Here is a 19,500-nt window from a genome sequence, read left to right as displayed (position 1 = left end):
CGGGTGGTATACAGCTGGCCAGGAAGCAAAGACAAAGGAGCCCAAGAGAAAGGTTAGAGAGTAAGAGAGGATAGGAATCCGGGGGTGTCCTATTGGCATGTCTTGACTTCAAAAGCCCTTTCAGAACACAGGCTTAACTTTCTTTGCTACAGATTACCTTACATAGGCCCCTCCTTGCTCTTTCCTGGCGCATTCTTTGCTTTGTTTCCCTAAGCCTGTAACTTATCTATGCGTTCAGCAGTAGCATCTCTATCATTAGAACAATATGTGTATTATAAACATATGCAACATTTATTTAACTATTTACATTCACTAAATGCTGCAGAAGACCACTTTAAAGTGTTAGAAAGCAAAGATGTCACCGTGAGGACTAAAGTGTGTTTGACCCAAGCCACAGTATTTCCAATCACCTCATATGCATGCAAAAGCTGGATGATGAATGAGGAAGACTAAAGAAGAATTGGTGCCTTAGAATTATGGTATTGGTGAAGAATATTGAATATACCATGGACTGCCAGAAGAAGGAGTAAATCTGTCTTGGAAGAAGTACAGGCAGAATGCTCCTTAGAAGGAAGGATGGTGAGACTTCTTCCTAAGTACTTTGGACATGTTATCAGAAGGGACTAGTCTCTGGAGAATGACATCATATTTGGTAAAGCAGAGGGTCGTCAAAGAGAGGATGACCCTCAATGAGATGGATTGATGCAGTGGCTGCAGCAATGGGGTCAAACATAGCAATGACTGTGAGGATGGCACACGACAGGGCAGTTTCATCCTATTGTACACAGAGTCACTATTAATTTAAACGAACTTGACGCCACCTAACAACCACCACAACAAAAATATGATATCTTTGCATTACTTAATAACATACTAGTATAATTTAAGACACGTCTACCTCCTGTCAGTTTGTCATACCGCGGTGACTGGTGTGTTGCTATGTTCCTGGAAGCTATGCCACCAGTATTTCAAATACCAGCAGGTGGGCAAATTTCAGCAGAGCTTCCAGACTAAGATGGACTAGGAAGAAAGGCCTGGTGATCTACTTCAGAAAACTAGCCAATGAAAACCTTATGCATCACAACAGAACATTGTCCAACTTGCTTCCTTTAAACATATCATCAAGAAGAATCAATTGCTGGAGGAGGACATCATGTTTGGTAAAGTAGAGGGTTAGAGAGGGTAAGGGAGACCCTAGATGAGATGAATTTGCACATTAGCCCCAGAACATGCCTACAATTGCGAGGATGGTGTAGGACTGGGCAACGTTTTATTTTGTTATACATAAGGTCACTATGAGCCAGAGTTAACTCAATGCCAGCTATCTGTCTGTCTGCCTGTCTACCTACCTACCTACCTGTGATGATTCTACCAACAAGAGGGGGAGTCCTTCAGTGACCTGTCAAGCTTCTTTCAAATCAGCAGACTTTTATTAAATATCTGCACTATACCATTGTACTAGACAATATAAGAAAAACTCAGTAAATAAGAGACAGCCCTTCTCTCAAGAAGCTTGTTGTGAAGACAGAGCAGGATATACAAGGATGCCTAGTATAAAGTTCACTCGAGAAGTACAAGGTCCTATGCGGGTTAAACATATGCAGAAGAAAAATGTCTTTTGTAGAGTTTAGCCAGGGTGTAGTTGTACCGCTAAAGTGAATCACCAGAAATGTAAGGGAAATAGCTGGTAATGATTTTTTTTTCTTCTATGAAAGTGATAAATCATGGATGATTTGAATATAGACTATAATTCTAGTCATTCTTTTTAAAGGACAAACTGGAACAAACTGCATGGTCCAGGGTCTGGTAAACTCAAATGATCAAAGGGATGTGGTTGTTTTCAGACAATAGTGATTAGGACTAGTGGAGCTCAAGTCCTGAAAGGAGGCTACCAAGAGAACCATCAGCTCGTTCTTTGACAGGCCCAAAGGGTGTGAAAAATGTGAAGCTTTAGTTCAGTAAGGTATGTTGATCTTATCTGGGACTCTTAAAATAGTAGATGGGAATTTAAACTTGAAGAAGATTAATTTAGTGTAAATAGTAATGATTGACACAGTATATGGTAAATATACGGATCTTGCCCTAAGAATCTAAAATGTCAAGAAACTATGCAATATGGTGGTTAGGAACATGGGTCAGACAAAAGCCTGATAGAGCCTGGAGCCAGGGATTGAGTTCTTTACTATGTAATTTGGGGCAAATAACAGTCTCCTTGAGCCTTTTTTTTTAAACTGAAAAATTCAGACAATAAAACTTAGCCTGTGGATGAATGGTGGGGCAATGTAGGAAACCAGTTAAGGAGAAAGGCTGCACTTCCCTCCCCACTTCATGTCTTTCTTTAAATCTCAGCTCTGCAGTTTTCTGTTACCTTCGGTGAGCCATTATATTCTTATGTACTTTGGTATCACCCGGTATTAAATAGCAGTTATACTAATGCTGACCTCATAGAATCTGGGGGATGACTGAATGAGCTAATGGGTAATATACATAGAACAGAGGGAGAACTGGGTACATGTTAGCTGCTACCATTACATGGTTGCTGTCAGGATTAAACAAAGTAATTTATAAGCACAGTGCCTGGTAGAGAGTAACTGCTAAGTAACAGTTATTATTACTTTCATATTTCATTAATAGCTTCAAGTAGTGCTTTTATTAATTAGAATATACTTCTGACCGACTAAGACTGGCTACCACAAATTTTTGCAGATTTTTTTTTTTTTTTTAACCTTTGTCATATCCAGAACACAGTACATGGTTTGGTGATCCAACCAAATGTAGCAGTTTCAATATTTTGATATCTGTGTCTCACATGTCTAATCTGGAATTATCTCTAGATCATTCACCTCCCATATTGGTGTGGCTTTCCTTTTCCTATTCCTGAAATTCAGCTAATTAGTCAATCAGTGAACACATGTGTATTAAGCTCTTTCTGTTTACTAAATACCATGCTTTGCGCCTTCATGAAGCTTCACGAGAAAAAAAAAAAAAAAAAAAAAACCCATGCCGTCAAGTAGATTTCTACTTATAGCGACCCTGTAGGACAGAGTAGAACCGCCCAAGGGGTTTCCAAGGAGTGGCTGGTGGATTCAAACTACTGACCCTTTGGTTAGCAGCAGTAGCACTTAGCCACCGTACCACCAGGGTTTCCTCATGAGAAAAGGTATTAGATAATTTGTTAGCTAAAAATAAGCCGCGAAACAGAAGTAGAGGGCGCTAGGGAGCAGTACTGGGAGAACGAACCTTATCTGAAGAGTCTGCAAAAGCTTCCCAAAGAATGTGGAGCTAAAGCTGAGACCTGAAGGATGAGATGCAGTGAGGCAGTGTGCCCTGTGCCTCAAGGTAGAAGAGGGCCAGGCTTTAACATCTTTTTCACCAAAGCCCGGCTATTCTCCAGAACTGCCTCATACTCTTGGGAAAAAAGTCTCTCAGGTCATTCTTTGTTTCAGATTACTTCATCATTCTCTAAATTGTCTCCCAGAGCCAACTCCTGAAACACTACTTTTATTTCTTCTTTCCCAGTTTGCTCTGCATTAAATTTTATAATAGACTTTATTTTTTAGAACAGTTTTACATTTACAAAAAATTGAAAAGATAGTACAGAGAGTCCCCATAAACCCCATAACCAGTGTCCCATATTAACATTTTGTATTAATGTGATCCATTTGTCATAATCGTTGAACCAATATTGATATTTTACCAAAAAAAAAGTCAGAGCCCGAAGAGCTGAAATAAAGGGAGATGAGAAAAGGAAGAATTAATGGAAAGCTAAAAAAAAAAAAAATAGATCAGATGTTAGAGTAAGTATGAAATGTGTCAGTTAAGGTCATTTAAAATATATATATATAGGAGGGAAGACTCTGAAATGAGAACCATCTTCAGTGATGACAAATCTCTTGTCTATTTAGGTTAACGTATTGATGTGGGGAATGAGTAAAGAAAATCCAGATGGTAGAAGGGGACCTGGGGTAATACTTATTGTAGCTGTGGGCAAGATTGCTACGAGGTTTGTGGCCAAATAATGTTTTTTGGATCTAATGATATTTGGAAGAAATCTTCAAAGCTGAAGTCAATATTTTAATAGAAGTCTGTCTCCGTTGGATTTAGGTAATAACACTAATTTTCTTTTCGGACATATTTCTTATTTATTGCTTTATTGTATATATCTAGTGTAGACATGGGTTATTTTTATTGGGGTTGCTGATATTTTTCTCTAATGGATGAACTCAACCAGAGGATTATGTTTCAGACCTAAGTATACAGAAGCCTAGTCTTCAAGAACTTATTTTAACCCCTATGTTCTTCAGTGCTCATGTTTTGTTTGAAAACAAATTTTCAATTGGCAGGTTTAGCATCACTTGCTTTTCTCGCAGTCTGATTTCTGCTAATTTTCAGGATTTGTGTCTTCTGTACAGTAGCATTCTTGTACTTGATGCAATGGAAAATACCATTTTTAACCCCAAGAGATATTTAGCAGCATCACTCAATTTTGGGAGAAGTGCTTACTGGTAGCATAGAGGTTAAGAGCTTGGCTGCTAACCAAAATTTTGGCAGTTTGAATCTATCAGATACTTCTTGGAAAGTCTATAGGGGCAGTTCTACTCTATCCTATAGGGTCACTATGAGTTGGAATTGACTCAATGGCAATGGGTTTGGTTTGGTTTTTTGGTGCTTACATATCAACACAGCGTGTATTTGGCAAGGAAATGCTAGGATTAGGTTTGTATTGTTCCGTTACAATGGGCCTTAGAAGTAAAGATGCTGACTTAACCGAAGCTGGACAAATGACTTAAAGCTGTCAGTGGTGAATTTCTGCTCCCAGGGAGTTTAAGGTTCTGGCTCTGCCTTTGGGTCTTAGTCACCATGAGCTTCGTTTGCAATTTGAATTGCTCTCCCACAGAATCTCTGGCATGGACCATTGCTTTATAGATAACTGGGCTTATAGAGATGTCTCTGGTTCCTATTCCATTTCAGCATGTAGGATATGACTCCTGCATGGAATTTCAGCATGAAGGATATTGACTGACCTTCTTCACATAACACCATACTAAGTTTACATTTGAAAACATTTATGAAAAAATTGCAAAAGCAAACTTCTAGTACCACCAGGAAGAAGGATGAAGATTTAGAGGTGAGTTTTTGCATCAGAAGAGTGAGAAGATAAAGATTTTAAATGTTTGATACTTCCTGATGATATTAGGAAGTAGGAACTTTCACTTAATTGCGACAAAATTAGCATCACTGCTTGGTTTGTATTATAACAATAGTAATAAAAATTATTAATTTGATTATATTTCTGGAAGAAACATCAAAAGATAATTCAATACATTTTCCTGATTATGGGTAAGCCTACATCATCCTAAATTTATATTTTTTTCTTTTATTATTAAGAGAACCCTTAGTAATAATAATCATAACAATAGCTAACAGAGCAATAGTTAACATTTATTGAACATTACTAGATGGGATACATTGTGACAAGAACTAAACATAGATCAGCATACTTAACCCTCCTCTCAACAATATTTTGGGGTATGTCATATTATATTACATTAATAATAATACATAATAGTATTATCCCAGTATGAAGAGGTAGGGTATCTTACCAAAAGTCCCACAGCTGCAAGTGCCTCGTAGACCTTAAGATTATGAAGATATCTTAAAGTCTGAATTGAATCTCTTCTATTTCAATATGAATGTAATTTATTCTCATTTTGCTAATAATAGATAGTGGAAATAGTAGCCTGGGCATTCTATATATTATATTAACTCTATATATCCTTACCTCCACCTGTCTGTCATTTTGTCCCATGGTGGTGGCTTGCATGTTGCTGTGATGCTAAGAGTTATGCCACTGGTATTTCAAATACCAGCAGCATCACCCACGGTGGACAGGTTTCAGCAGAGCTTCCAGACCAAGACAGACTAGAAGGAAGGGCCTGGAGATCTGCTTTTGAGAAACAGCCAATGTAAACTCTATGGATCACAACAGAATATTGCCCAATATACTGCTGGATACTGCTGGAAGATGAGCCCCGTATGTTGGAAGGCACTCAAAATACACATTGTCTGCAACAATGGATTCGAGCATACAAATGATCATGAAGATGGCACAGGACCAGGCAACGTCTCGTTCTGTTGTACACAGGGTCTTCGTGAGTTGGAGTGTCCTCAACAGCAACTAACAACAAAAACAACAACATAGCCTTTGGAGTAAAGATAAATAAAACTATGATCTGACTAACTTTTCCACAGCTTTTATACTTTCATCTTTGAGAAGCAGATGAGAAACTAAGGGGAAAACAAGACACTGGGTCAGAAAATTATTTAGCATCCAGGCTAGAAAACTAACTTGTTTACTTGCAGGACTGAAAGTGTGTGTAGATTAAATACAACACCCCCTACACATAATTTACATCGAAACAGCTGGCCTGTTTATCTTAAAGACACCGCGCAGTTTACTTTAAGGATTGACCCTCTGTTTGTGTTATTGTTTGTTTCCAGAAGATTATGAGAGAATAAATCAGATTAATCAGTTTTTCCTCTCTGGCAAAAGCTTGCTTAATGACTAACCCATGGGCTCTTAAGTGAAAACAAATGGCAGATGTAACAGGACAGTTTGCAATGCAAATCTAAGCAGGCTATTGTTTTAGAAAGTGAAACCATAGCCAGTTAACCTTGTCCTACTCTGCCAACCATTCTGTAAGTCTTAAACTAGTCCCTGGTGACACCACAATTTGCCCAAGTCCACTGAAGTGGGATCACTGAGTAGTCTGATTTTCAGAACATTAAAAAAAAAAAAAAAAAGAAAAAATTTTTTTAAGTGGTCTACTGGCCCACCTGTCATCACAATCACAATTTTAAGGCCTTGAGAATGTAAACTCCATGGAGACAGGGATTTTGTTTCGTTCACTGTTCCACCTTCAACACTCAGACAGAGCAGAACTTGAATATTTATTAGGTAAATAAATGAAAGAAGGGAAGAAAATAAGCTGTGATCAACACATTTTATTCTGTTTTCTGAGTTGGTGCACCATACGCTTGTTTCCGGGTTCACCAATTCATCCTCTTAACAGTGATTTACCAAGTTTCTGCTCTTGGTTAGGCTCTGTGCTAAGCACTGGGTATATAGCTATGGATAAAGTAGACACTGCTCCTGACCTCCTGGAGCCTGAGTCTTGTCTCATTTGCCTCTAAAGAAAGGTAAACTTACTAAGGCCACATACTAAGCAGAATTTACAAAGCTTTTTAAGGTCTTATTAGTTACTTAATAGTTAAGTATGACATTTTGTGGGAAAAGATAAGCATACAATTAACCTGACCATTTGCTTGGTCAAGGAAATCTTCTCAAAGCAGATAAAATTTGGGATAGGCCTGTGTTAAGAGTTGGAATCTGACCTAATGGAGGAGCAATGAATCATGATTTTTTTTTTCTTTTGTTGTTGTTGAGAATATACACAGCAGAACATATACCAATTCAACAATTTCTACATGTATAATTCAGTGACTTTGATTACATTCTTCAAGTTGTACAACCATTCTCACTCTCCTTTTCCAAATTATTCCTCCCCATTAACATAAACTCATTGCTCCCTAAGGTTCCTATCTAATCTTTTGAGTTGCCATTGTCAATATGATCCCATATAGGAGGTCTGGTGGTACAGCGGTTAAGTGCTCACAGCCACTCCATGAGAGAAAGATGTGGCAGTCAGCTTTCATAACGATGTATAGTTTCGGAAACAATGGGCCATTTCCACTTTGTCCTATAGGGTTCCTATGAGTTGGAGTTGACTCAACAACAACAGGTTTTATTTTTTAGATAGTTCTTAAAAGAGCGTGATGTTCAGAAACAGATTTATTTGCTAATTAAGTTAAATATTGTTTAGTTTAAAGATGACTCATGGAATTCAGACTTTCTAAAGCCACTGGAGGTAGAGAAACCCCTGAAACTATTGCCCTGAGATAATCTTTAAACCTTAAACCAAAAGAATCATGATTTTTGACAAAGAATGGAAAGCATATTGAGTTATGTGAGCAGTCTGTGTCCAAAAAGGTAGTGTTTATTTGGGGTGGAAGGATGTTGGGCTAGGCAGATAGGGTCTAACTTGTGACTGCTTTAATATGCAACACTAAAAATTTGGAGTTTAATCAATCTTCCAAGTTAATATAGGTATTCAATGCACACAAGTATTTTACTGTTTCCTTAATGGAATCGTGTACATAACAAAGAATATCAATGAATTTAATTATTTTTGAATATATATGTTTTACATATATATTTAATTTTATTTTGCTTTAGGTGAAAGTTTACAGCACAAATTAGTTTCTCACAAAAAATTTATAGACAAATTGTTTTGTGACATTTGTTGCAATCTCCACACTGTGTCAGCACTCTCCCCCTTTCCATTTCTACCCTGGGTTTCCTGTGTCCATTAGTCAAGTTTTCCTGTCCCTTCCTGACTTCTCATCTTTGCTTTTGGCAGGTGTTACCCATTTGGTCTTGTATACTTGATTGAACTAAGAAGCACGTTCCTCACGTGTGTTATTGTTTCTTTTATAGGCCTGTCTAATCTTTGGCTGAAAGGCGGACTTTGGGAATGGCAGGGTGTCCTGGGGCCATAGTCTTGGGGGATTCTCCCAGTTTTTGTCAGACCAGTAAGTCTTGTCTTTGTGTGTGTGTGTGTATGTGTACATATGTGTGTGAATTTGAATTTTGTTCTACATTCTTCTTCCACTCTGTCCAGGACCCTCTCTTGTGATCCCTGTCAGAGTGATAAGTTATGATAGCTGGGCACCATCTAGTTCTTCTAGGCTCAGGCTGGTGGAGGCCGTGGTTCACGTGGTCCATTAATCCTGTGAACTAATATTTTCTTTGTCTTTGATTTTCTTCATTCTCCTTTGCTCCGAATGGGATGCAACCGATTGATGTATCCTAGATGATCACTCATAAGCTTTTAAGACCGCAGATGCTACTCACCAAAGTAGGGTGTAGAACATTTTCTTTAAGAACTATGTTATGCCAATTGACCTAGATGTCCCCCAAGACAACGGTCTTCAGCCCTCAGCCCCAGTAACCTGGTCCCTCAAGGTCTTTAGATGTGTCTAGGAAGCTTCTATGACTTTGCCTTGGTCAGGTTGTGTTGAGTACCTCTGTATTGTATGTTGTCTTTCCTTTCACCAAAGTTACTACTTGTCTACTACCTCATTAGTGATTTCCCCTCCCTTACTCTCCCTTGTAACCATCAAAGTTTTTTTTTTCTGTGTGTAAACTTTTTCTTGATTTTTTTTTAATAATATTGGTCTCATACGATACTTGTCCTTTTGTTATTGACTTATTTCACTCAGCATAATGGGCTCCAGACTCATCCATGTTGTGAGAAGTTTTGCAGATTCACCATTATTCTTTATTATTGGGTAATATTCCATTGCGTGCATGTACCATAATTTGTTTATCCATTCATCTGTTGATGGGTACTTAGGGTGTTTCCATATCTTTGCTTTTGTGAATAATGATGTAATGAACATGGATGTGCACATATCTCTTTTTTTAATTGAACTTTAGATGAAGGTTTACAGAACAAACTAGTTTCTCATCAAACAGTACACACATTGTTGCATGACATTGGTTAACAACCCCATGACATGTCAACACTCTCCCTGGGTTTCCTATTACCAGCTTTCCTGTTCCCTCCTGCCTTCCAGTCCCTACCCCAAGGCTGAAGAACCCCTTTTGTCTTGTTTTGTTCCATGGGTCTGTTCAATCTTTGGCGGAAGGGTAACCTCAGGAGTGGCCTCATTACTGAGCTGAAAGTGTGTCCAGGGGCCATACTCTCAGGGTTTCTCCAGTCTCTGTCAGGCCAGGAAGTCTGGACTTTCTTTCTGAGTTAGAATTTTGTTCTACATTTTTCTCCAGCTCTGTCCAGGACCCTCTATTGTGATGCCTATCAGAGCAGTTGGTGGTGGTAGCCGGGCACCATCCTGATGTACTGGACTCAGTCTGGTAGAGGCTGTGGTAGATGTTGTCCATTAGTCCTTTGGACTAATCTTTCCCTTGGGTCTTTAGTTTTCTTCGTTCCTACTTGCTCCCGAAGGGGTGAGGCCAGTAGAGTATCCTAGATGGCTGCTTCCAGGCTTTTAAGACCCCAGACGCTACTCACCAAAGCAGAATGTAGAACATTTTCTTTATAAACTCTGTTATGCCAATTGAGCTGGATGTTTCCTGAGACCGTGGTCCTCACAGCCCTCAGCCCAGCAATTTGGTCTCCCAGGGAGTTTGGATGCAATGTGTACATATCTGTTCCTGTGATGGCTCTTATTTATCTAGAATATATTCCTAGGAGTGGGATTGCTGGATCGTATATTATTTCTATTTCTAGTTTTTCAATGAGGTGCCATATCATTTTCCATAGTGGTTGTATCTTTTTACACTACTACCATCAGTGCATAAGAGTTACAATCTCCCTGAAACCTTGGCAACATTTGCCATTTTCTATTTTTTTGATTAGTGCCAGTAATGTCGGGGTAAGATGGTATCTCATTGTAGTTTTGATTTGCATTTCTCTAAAGGCTAATGATCATGAGCATTTCCTAATGTGCCTGTTAGCCACCTGAATGTCTTCTTTGGTGAAGTGTCTATTCATATCCTTTGCCCATTTTTTTAAATGGATTTTTTTTTCTTTTTGTTGTTGAGGTGGTATTTTTTTAGATTTTGGAGATCAGACCCTTGTTGTATCCAAAAATTTTTCTGCAGTCTTTTTACTCTTTTGGTGAAGTCTTTTGATAAGTGTAGGTGTTTAATTTTTAGGAGATCCTGTTATCTAGTTTATCTTCTGGAGTTTGTGCATTGTTAGTTATAGTTTGTATTGTATTTAGGCCATGTATTTGGACCCCCAGCATTGTCCCTTGTTTTTCTTCCACAATCTTTATGGTTTTAGATTTTATATTTAGGTCTTTGATCCATTTTTAGTTAGTGTTTCCATATGGTGTGAAGTTTGGGCCCTGCTTCACTTTTTTACAGGTGGACATCCAGTTTTGCCAGCACCATTTGTTGAAAAGACTGCTTTTTCCCCTTTTAATGGACTTTGGTCCTTTGTCAAAAATCAGCTGACCATAGGTGGATGGATTTACGTCTGGTTTCTCACTTCTATTCCATTGGTCTACATAAATGTCGTTGTACCAGTTCCAGGCTGTTTTGACTACCATGGCTATATAGTAGGTTCTGAGATCAGGTAGTGTGAGGCCTCCAACTTTGTTCTTTTTCTTTGGTAAAACAAAACAAAACCTATTGCTGTTGAGTTGATTTCAACTCATGGCAACCCTATACGGCAGAGTAGAATTGCCCCATAGGGCTTCCAAGGACCACCTGGTGGATTGAACTGCCAACCTTTTGGTTAGCAGCCATAGCTTTTAACCACTATGCCACCAGGGTTTATTCAGAGCCTCTTTCCTTTCCATATAAAGTCGGCGATTAGTTTTTCCATCTTGTTAAGGAATATTGCTGTCATTTAGATCTGGATTGCATTGTATCTGTAGATTGCTTTGGGTAGAATTGACATTTTCAGAATGATGAGTCTTCCTCTCCATGAGCTTGGTATGTTTTCCATTTATGTAGGTCTCTTGGTTTCTTGCAATAGTCTTTTGTAATTTTCTTTGTATAGGTCTTTTACATCCCTAGTTAGATTTACTCCTCAGTATTTTTTCTTTTTAGGGACTATTATAAATGGTATTTTTTTCCTGATTTCCAAAGTTCTCTTTCCTGGTGTACAGGACTCCAAGTAATTTTTGTATGCTGATAGTGTATCCTGCTACTCTGTTGAATCTTTCTATTAGTTCCAGTAGTTTCTTGTGAAATCTTTGGAGTTCTCTATGTGTAGTATCATATCATCTGAGAACAGGGATAGTTTTACTTCTTCCTTTCCAATTTGGATGCCCTTTATTTCTTTTTCTTGCCTTATTGATCTAGCTAGAACTTCCAGCACAATATTAAATAGGAGTGGTGATAAAGGGCATCCTTGTCCTTTTCCTGTTCTCAGGGCGAATGCTTTCAGTCTCCCTCCATTAAGAATGATGTTGGTTGTTGGTTTTGCTTAGGTGCCCTTTATTAAGTTGAGGAATTTCCATTCTTTTTCTATTTTATTGAGAATTTTTATCAGGAAAGGGCATCGGACATTATCAAATGCCTTTTCTGTTTCAATTGAGAAGATTATGTGATTCATTTTTTTTGTTTTTGTTCTGTTTATGTAGTGGATTATGTTGATTAGGTTTTCTAATGTTGAACTGACCTCTCACCTAGTATGAGTCTTACTTGGCCATGGTATATTATTATTATTATTATTTTTAATTGATGCTGAATTCTACTGCTACAATTTTGTTGAGAAGTTTCACATCCATATTCATGAGAGATATTGATCTGTAATTTTCTTTTTGGCGTCTTTGCCTGGTTTTGGTATCAGGGTTATGCTGGCTTCATAGAACGAATTTGGAAATATTTCTTCCTTTCCCTATGCTCTGAAATAGTTTGAGTGGTATTGGTGTGAACTCTTCTCTGAATGTTTAGTAGAATTCACCAGTGAAGCCATCTAGGTCGTGGCCTTTTTTTGGTTGGGAGTTTTTATATTACTTCTTTGATTTCTTGTTATGGGTCTGTTCAGACTTTCTATCATAGTTTGTGTGAGTTTAGGCAGTTTAGGTAGAAATTTGTCCATTTCCTCTAGGATTTCAAATTTGTTAGAGTACAATTCTTCATAGTATTCTGTTATGATCCTTTTTATTTCAGAAGGGTGTGTTGTAATGTTCTCCAACTCATATCTTATCTGGGCTATTTACTTTCTCTTTAATTTTTTTTCCTCGCTCTTCCTGTTATTGATTTCTACTTCTATGGGATTGTGATCAGAGAAAATGCTTTGTGTTATTTCGGTGTTTTGGATTTTATTGAAGTTTGCTTTGTGGCCTAAAATGTGGCCTATTCTGAAGAATGTTCCATGTGTGCTAGAAAAGAATGTATACTTTGCTGCTATTAGGTGGAGTGTTCTATATACGTCTATGAGGTAAAATTGGTTGATAGCGGCCTTTAGATCTTCTGTATCTTTGTTGAATTTCTTTCTAGATGTTCTGTCCTTTACCTAGAGTGGAGTGTTGAAATCTCCCACTAGGATTGCAAAACTGTCAATTTCTCTTTTCAATGCTTTACAGCTTGTTTTATGTATTTTGGAGCCCTGTTTTTGAGTATGTAGGTATTTATTAAGGTTATGTCTTCTTGGTGGATTGTCCCTTTAATCGTTATATAATGTCCTTCCTTGTCTTTTATGGTTGATTTTGCCTTAAAGTCTATTTTGTCTGAGGTTCGTGTTGCCTCTCCTGCTCTTTTTTGGTTACTGTTTGCTTGATATATATTTTTTCCACCCCTTGATTTTTAATATATTTATGTCTTCATGTCTAAGGTGTGCCCCCATAAACAGCATACTGATAGGTTATGTATTTTAATCTATTCTGCCACTCTTTGTCTCATTACAGGTGTATTTAATCCATTTATATTCAGTGTGATTATCAATAGATATGAGTTTATTGCTGCCATATTATTTATTTATTTTTTGTGTGTGGTGCTGATGTTATCTTTGTTCCTCTTACATTCCTGTGCTGAGTTTCTGTTGTTTGTGGATATTCTTTTCTTTTGTTATTATAGATTTTTTGTTTACTGGGTATTTATGTTTTTCTTTTTCTTTTGATGAATTTGTTAACTTTTTTTGTGGTTACCTTGAAATTTACCTGTATCTTCCTAAGTTTGAACCACTCTTTCATTATTTGATATTGCCTTGACTTCCTCTCCATTTGAAAGTTCTATACCTACACCATTTATTCCTCCTTTTATTGTTTTGATGTTGTCATCCTCTAAGATTGATGTGTCTTTTTCTCTGTTTTAAGACTTTTAGCTGTGTTTTATTATTGAGAGCTCTTTACCTAAGTTGGCATTTGGCTGATGATCTCCTGTGTCTTAGACTCAGGTTGTTGTCTAATGTCATTTGTTCTCTAAGCAAAGGACTCCCTTTAATATTTCTTGTAAGTTTGGTTTGGTTTTTACAGATGTCCTTAATTTCTGTTTATCTGGAAATGTCCTAATTTTGCCACTGTATTAAAGTGAGAGTTTTGCAGGATATATTATTCTTGACTGTCCTTTTTTTTTTTTCCTAAAATTTTATATATGTCATCCTATTTCCTTCTTGCCTGCATAGTTTCTGCAATATAGTCAGAGTTTAGCCTCATTGTTTCTCCTTTGTATGTGACTTTGCATTTTTCTCAAGCGGCTCTCAGGATTCTTTCTTTGTCTTTGGTTTTGGCAAGTGTGGTTATGATATGTCTTGGTGACTTTCTTTTGGGGTCTAGCCTATATGGTGTTTATTGAACTTCTTGTTTAGTCAGCTTTTTATCTTTCATGATATTTGGGAGGCATTCTGCCAGCAGATCTTCAACAATCTCCTCTGTTTTCCATTTTCTTCCCCTGTACTGGAACTCTGAGTACACAGAGATTTTTACTCTTGATTGTGTTCTTCATTCTTTTCTCTGATTTTCCCTCAAAGTTGTGTCCATGCATTTGTTTTCAATCTCGCTGATTATGTCTTCCATTTTCAAATTTGTTCCTAAAACCTTTCATTAAGTTGTCTGTTTCTGAAATTTTGCTGTTTATCTTTTGGAATTCTAGTTACTGCTTTTGTATAGTTTGTAATTGCTTATTTATTTTGATATTTTGTTAATGCATTATTTTCATGAATTCTTCTATTGCTTTGTCTGCGTTTTCCTTGATTTTGTTTTTTTTTAATTTTATTTTATTTTGTCTGTGTTTTCCATGATTTTGTCTATTTAGTGGTACAGGCTAGATTCCCATTTTTCAGAAGCTGATTGAGTGGTGGGAGGGGAAGATGAGTGCAGACCTTGTGCAGCGGCAGGCCTGAGTGCTGGCAACTCTAGTTGCTGAGCATGGCGGGGTCTGAAGGGAAGAAGGTGAGGTGGCATATGGGGCTAGGTGGGAGGAGAAAAAAAAGAGAAAGAAAAAAATTTTTTTTAAAGGCGGCTCTGTGGTACATGGTGAGTGGGGGTGAAGTGGTCCTGGGGGCTGGTAAGTAGGGAAGGAAATTAGAATATGAGGCTATGTGGGAGGGAGAAAGAAAAGAAAAAAGAAAATAAATAAAATAATAAAATAAATGGCTGTAAGGTGGGGACCAGTGGGTGGGGCAAGACAGACCTTGGGCAACAGCAAGCCCGTGCTCTGGTGGCACTCTATCTGTGGTGACATGGCATGGGCCAGTGAGAAGGGAGGGTGACATATGGGGTTAGGTGGGAGGGAGAAAAAAGTAAGAAAGGACTAAAAAGAAAAAAGGGAAAAAATGGCAGTGCAATTGGGTTCAGCAAATGAGGGTGGGGCAGATCTGAGGATTGGTGGGAAGAGAGGAGAGGTGACATATGGAATTAGGTAGAAGGGAGAAAGAAAAGATAGACAAGAAAGAAAAACAAAGAAAAGAAAAAAAATTTTTAAAAATGGCAGTGCAACAAAGGCCTGCAGGTGGGGGCAAGGTGGACCCGGGGCAGTGGCAGGCTAGTGTGCTGGTGGACCTCTAGCCAGGAAAGTGCTCTGGGAACTAGTGGAAAGAAGGGAGGTGTGTATGGGGTTAGTTATGAAAGGAAAAAAGAAAAAGAAGAAAGGAAAAAAATGGTGACGTGGTGAGGGCTGGTGAGTGGTGGCAGGGTAGACTTGGAGGCCAGTGGTAGGGGAGGGGAGATGACATACAGGGCTAGGTAGGAAGGATTAAAAAAAAAAAGAAAGAGAAAAAAATTGAAGGAAAGAAAAATAAAAAACGATTTTGGTGCATTGGGAGCGGGTGGGTAGGGGTGGGATGGTCCCAGGGCAGCAGTGGGTCAGTGCATTGGTAGGCCTCTTGCTGTGATGGCATTGCAGGGGCCAGTGGGAATGGGGGGCAGGTGGCATATGGGTCTAAGTGGGAGGGAGAAAGAACAGGAAGAAAGAGAAAAAAGAAAGAGACAAAAATGATGGTGCAGTGTGTGCTGGTGAGTTGGGGCAGGGAAAATGTAAGGGCTCATGGAAGTGGAAGAAAAAGGCAAGAAAGAAATAAAAAGGCTGTGCAGTGGAAGAAGGTTGGTGGGAGCAGGGTAGACCCAGGCTGACAGCAGGCTAATGGCAGTATAGCCACTGCAGCATGGCAGGGCTGGTGGGAAGGGGGCAGAGGTGGTGTATGGGACTAGGTGGGAAGGAGAAAGAAAAGGAAGTGTAAGAAAAAAGAAAAATTAAGATGGCTGTGCAGTGAAGGCCAGTGCATGGGGACAGGGTGGGCCCGGGGGCAGGTGGGAAGGGATGGGTGGTGACATATGGGGCTCGGTGGAAAGAGAAAGAAAAGACAGAAGGGAAAGAAAAAGTGAAAAAGGAAAAAAATGGTGGTGCAGTGGGAGCTGTTGGATGGGGTTGGGGTGGACACGGAATGGTGGTGTCTGGTGCCTCTAGCTACAGTAGTGAGTGGGGATTCAGGGAGAAGGTGGGGAAGTGGCCTACGGGGCTAAGTGGGAGGCAGAAAGAAAGGGGAGAAAGGGCAAAAAGGAAACAAACAAACAATAAAAATGGTGGCATGATTGAACCAGTGGGTGGATGCTGGGTGGACCCTGGAGGAAGTGGGAAGGGAGGGGAGGTGACTATAGGCCAGGTGGGAGGGAGAAAGAAAAGACAGAAGAGAAAGGAAAAAAATGGTGGGGGTGAGGCAGACCCGAGGTGGCCATGGGCTAGTGGATCTCTAGCCACTGAAGCATGGTGGGCGCTTGGCAAGAGGTTTGGGGAGGTGGCATATGGGCCTAGGTGGGAGGGAGAAAGAAAAAGGAGAAAAGGAAAAAAGAAAAGGAACAAACAATAATGGCAGCATGGCATGGGCCAGCGGGTAGGGGTGGGGCAGACCCAGAGCGGCAGTGAGTCAGATGGCTCTCTGGCTGGAGTGGTGTGATGGGGTCCTTTGGGAAGAGAGGGAGGTGGTGTGTGGGGCTAGGTGGGAGGGAGAAAGATAAGGAAGAAGGGGGGGGAAGCCACAAGGTGGGAGAGGGTGGACTGGGCTGGGTGGCGGGAGGACTCATATTGTGGACTCCTGTGGTAGGGGCTGCCAGACTGGAGGGGTTCTGGCTGCTTTTCATCAGAAGGATGAGTGGTGGGAAAGCATGTCTTTCTGCTTACGGAATTCTCTGTATCCTGTTGGGGGCTCCAGGAAGTTGCCTTCCTGTCCTCCCCGCCTTGGTTTGTTGCTGTCTATTTTCCAAGGTGGCGACACTGCGTTGGGTTAGTTGACAGGGTTCCTCCACTCTGTATCTCTCCTCATTCTATGTTTTCCATCAGTTTCTTCTTCCATTTGGTATTTGATCTAGTTCTTTATTCCTTTATTTGATGCTTAGGGTTCCAGGATTGACGTTTGTATCTGTTTTACTCAGTTTTCAGGTCTTTGCTGCAGAGGGACAGCGTGGTGGGGCTGTCTAGGGCACCACTGTAAAAATGGTGTGGGGGCAGTGTCTAACCTTCTCCAACCCCAAGAGGGGGAATGAGAACCAAGATCAACATCGCAAGGCTGATTCCCATGAGGTGGAGGCTAGACAAGCCTCCCCTCTCCACCATCTTTACTAATTCTAACACAAAACACCCCCACACAGCACTCTCTACTTCTCTGCTGGGTTCAATAACTCATTGCAATGGCCATACAGAACTCAAAGACCATATCCATGATTATGGGGTTTATTATAAGGGAAGTAACAGTTACAATTTAGGTTCAGGAATATTCAGGATATGGCTCTTTCATTAGGACAGCCTCTCCTCAGCTGTGCTCACAGGCACATGACTTCCCAGCTGTTGGCCTCTGCCCAAAGGCACTCAGCTTTCTCTCTCCGTGAGCTGGGAAGCCCACCACATCGTCTCCTGCTGCCAGATCTCTCCCGCTGGTCTCTTCTTCCTTGGTGGTGGTGGGCTCTTCCTCTCTGCTCTGGAATTGGCTCTTTTTTAAGGCAAAACTGACCAATCCCCTTGGTAGGCCACAATTACCCCATCACACAATCATCTGGATGGGAATTAGAAGACTATGGCTAGAAAGGCCACACACAAAAGTAATTAATCACACCACAACCATGTTGGCTCCACCTTTGTATGTTTTATATTTTTATGTAAATAAAAATCTTTACTGTAACTTGAGGTTTATTTTTATTATGCTGGTTTGGTACAATGTAATTTGACTTATACTAACTTTTTTTTTAACATTTGAAGTAAATATCCCTCTTGTACTTTATATAAACATATACTTTACTGGAAGAGATGTTTATTGCAATAGTTCTTAAGGCAACTCAGAGCAGGCAAATATAAATACTTGGGAAGCACTTCAGCATACACAATCCTAGGCCATATTTTCCTCTTATGCCTCCACACCATTCCTCAGAGTTTGATAGGCATTGGACAGGGAAGAGAGCAGTGATGTGTATTTTGTACCATTGCTTGTGGCATAAAAATTGTGACTGTTCATTTTTTTTGCTGAGATTTGTGTGTGTGTGTCTGTGTGTGTAGGCATGGACCAGTAATCTGAAACTTGTCTCCAAAAATGGAGGGTATTGAGAGACTGAAGAAAGAGGCTGGCAACTATAGTGTGGCAGTGAAGGAATTTATTAGGGAGACTTACATACCGAGGCAAGTCCTGGATGGCCACAGGACCAGAATAGGTCTCTGCACCCCTCGGTGGGAAGGCAGATGTTTTATAATGGTAGAGCACAATAGTGGGCACAAGCCAGGGGTGTACATCAGAAAGATTCAGCAACTGGTAGTGAACTGGTGGAATGCATGAGGGTGTTCATGTTTAGCTTACAAAGCCTGTTTCCTCTTCAGTCTAACCCTCAAGGCTGACTCTTACAATCTGGCAACTTCTGTTTTGTGCTGTAGTACAAGAGACCCCATTCCCTCTCTGCCAGGAACAAATGTAGAAGTGGGGTTGGCTAGGTGCTGTATGATGCCCTTGCATGTGCAAGAGACAGAGAAAGTTACTATGTATCCAGAACTGGGGGAGGCCTTCTCCAGTAAGGGCAAGAAACTGAGAGGAAGAAGGCTACCTAATCCCCGGCCTCCTTATCAGAGAATGTTTGGAGTCTAAGGCCTTTACTGAGGCAACTTGATGGGAAGTATAGAAGCAGACTATTCCCCCAATAGTCTACCCCTTGACCACAATCAGGGTGCCAGAAAAAGAAGCAAAGCAGTATACTAAACAAAAAAACCTAACCAAACCCAGTGCCGTAGGGTCGATTCTGACTCATAGCGACCCTATAGGACAGAGTAGAACTGCCCCATAGAGTTTCCAAGGAGAGCCTGACAGATTCGAACTGCCGACCCTTTGGTTAGCAGCCATAGCACTTAACCACTATGCCACCAGGGTTTCCAAAGCAGTACTAAGTCTTTGTATATCCATCATCCATTTTAGACATTGAGTTGCATGTCTG

This window comes from Elephas maximus, chromosome 15 (assembly GCF_024166365.1).
Source record: "Elephas maximus indicus isolate mEleMax1 chromosome 15, mEleMax1 primary haplotype, whole genome shotgun sequence".
Classification (NCBI taxonomy): domain Eukaryota; kingdom Metazoa; phylum Chordata; class Mammalia; order Proboscidea; family Elephantidae; genus Elephas; species Elephas maximus.
The sequence above is the reverse complement of the archived record's forward strand: the minus strand, read 5'-3'. Positions refer to the sequence as shown.